The sequence below is a fragment of the Caloenas nicobarica genome, chromosome 1 (assembly GCF_036013445.1).
Source record: "Caloenas nicobarica isolate bCalNic1 chromosome 1, bCalNic1.hap1, whole genome shotgun sequence".
NCBI classification, from domain to species: Eukaryota; Metazoa; Chordata; class Aves; order Columbiformes; family Columbidae; genus Caloenas; species Caloenas nicobarica.
In genome coordinates, this window is record NC_088245.1 from 183854629 (window position 1) to 183856966 (window position 2338).

A 2338-nucleotide genomic window follows, 5' to 3' on the forward strand; every position below is an offset into this window, starting at 1 on the left:
AGCTCTGTGTGCTTCATGCTCCTTGTGTCATGGACAAGTAAAATAATTCCAAGAAGCCTCAAGATGTACATTTGCCTCTATGGAAATATTGACCCATAAGGGTCTGTTTAAATCCATTTCAGTCTCTCAAGACAAAGCAATATCCATGGCAACAAACAAACTCAGTGCAGAAGAGAGAGCAGAGCCAGAAAGAGCGTGTAATCGCTCTGTTTATCGATGACTAAAAGCCTGAAAACACAAAGTTTGAGCTCTCAGATGCAACACATGCTCTGCAGAATACCAGGGTCTTTTATCAGGACACTTCTGCAAATGTACGCTGTAGAGGACAGAAAGGGAAATCGAAGCCTTGCTCACTGTTTTCATTTCCAAACTTTTGCAAAGAGAAGTGGCTCCCTGTGCGGCTGCAGTTGCCCTTTGAGAAGGTAACAGAGGAGGGTGAGCAGGAAGGAGCTGATTCTCAGCTATGTTTGGAGACAGGAAAAGCACAGATCACCACTGAGAGAAGCTGTTAGGATGATCAGGATTTCAGTATGGACTGTTTTCAGCACCTACTGGGGCCCCTTGGTATATTTGCGTGTTTTCCTCAAAGTGGCTGCTGACCGATACGTTCATCCTGTTATTCCACATTGGGTCCCATAATTACAGAGTCTGATTTACGGGGCTGGTTATAGCTTCTATTATGGGAAGCAAAGATGCTGGATGCAGCTGCTGCTCCCCCCCAGTGCTGATGGGGGAAGGAGGGAGGAAGATCTCGAGCAGCAGCTCTTGCATGAATGCTCGCTGTGCTGGGCAATGTTAACAGAGGGAAAGGAAGAGGAAGCCACAGCCCCACTAGGAGTCTCAAGACTCCTTCGCGCTTATAAAGCCATCCTTGATTTGGGTTGTGAGGAGGAATAATTTTCTAGTTTAGCACTGAGGGGGGAGTTTTTCAGAGCTTTCAGTAAGAGTTTGAGCCAGCCCTGCTCTCACAGAATCATAGAATAGTTTGCATTGGGAGGGACCTTCAAAGGTCACTTAGTCCAATCCCCTGGAACGAGCAAGGACATCTTCAACTCAGTCACGTTGCTCAGAGCCCCATCCAGCCTGGTCTTGAATATCTCCAGAGATGGGGCATCTACCACCCCTCTGGCCAACCTGGGCCAGTGTTGTACCATCCTCAGTGTAAAAAATTTCTTCCTTATGTCTAGCCTGAATCTCCCCTCCTTTAGTTAAAACCATTACCCTTTGTCCTATCACTACAGACTCCGCTAAAAAGTCTGTCCCCATCTTTCTTACAGGCCCCTTTAAATACTGAAAGGCCACAGTAAGGTCTGCACGAAGCCTTCTCCAGGCTGAACAACCCCATCTCTCTCAGCCTGTCCTCACAGTAGAGCTGTTCCAGCCCTCTCAGGACCTGCTAGAGGAAGGTACTGTTGCAGAGTGTGTCTCACTGTGGTCCCATTGGAGCTAAAGGACTTTTTTGCAAATTCAGTGCATTTTAACCCAGGAGTGTCTTACCCTGGGATGAATCCCCTTCCCCTCCAGACCTGGCTGCCTGTTAACATTTGCTCTGCTCTCCAACCTCCATGCTCTGGGCTCCATTCCGTTGAGACAAAAAGCTCCCCTTGGCATTGCTCAAGGCCTCCAAGAAAATTTCCTGAGCTGTTGGGATCCTTCTACCTGCAAACCAGACCCAGGACTCACTTTTAGCCTTGAAGATCTGTGGCAGGTGTGTACAGGGTCGACAGACAGACATTGCTGCAGAGGGAACACAAGAGAGACCCAAGGCTTAATTTTTCAAGCAGTGTTTTTGTGCCATGACCAGTCTAAATGCTGCACAGCCATTTGTAAATGATGCGATTGATTACAAATTATGTCAACTCCACCTCATTGGACCTTCTTGCCTACAGTGGTGCTGACAGAGCTCTCATCAGCTTAATTTCTGAGAACAAATAAATGCAAGAGCTGTAAAGTCATCACCCTTGCAGGTGAAAGAAGGGACCCTTGTTTTGAAAGCCAGGGCACCTCTATTAGGAACTTGAGATCAAGGTACTCAAAGGAGCACACACTGTCCCCTAAGGATGTATCCAAGGTGAGCACACCTCCCACAGAAAACACAAAGAGCAAGATATTTCTTTTGTCCAGGAGAAAGACCAGGGTAGTACTTTCTTTCAGGGGTTTGATGTCTTATACTGGGGCTTCCTGTCCCAAAGAAGAACAGGTCCTTCTTCTGAAGGCCAAAGCATATCCATTGAGGAGAGCAAATTGCTTGAAGAATAATACTGAATTTAGCATCTCTAGTTGAGATCAGGAGGTGATTTTAGGGATTAGACTCACCCAAGGAAAAAAAAACAAAAAA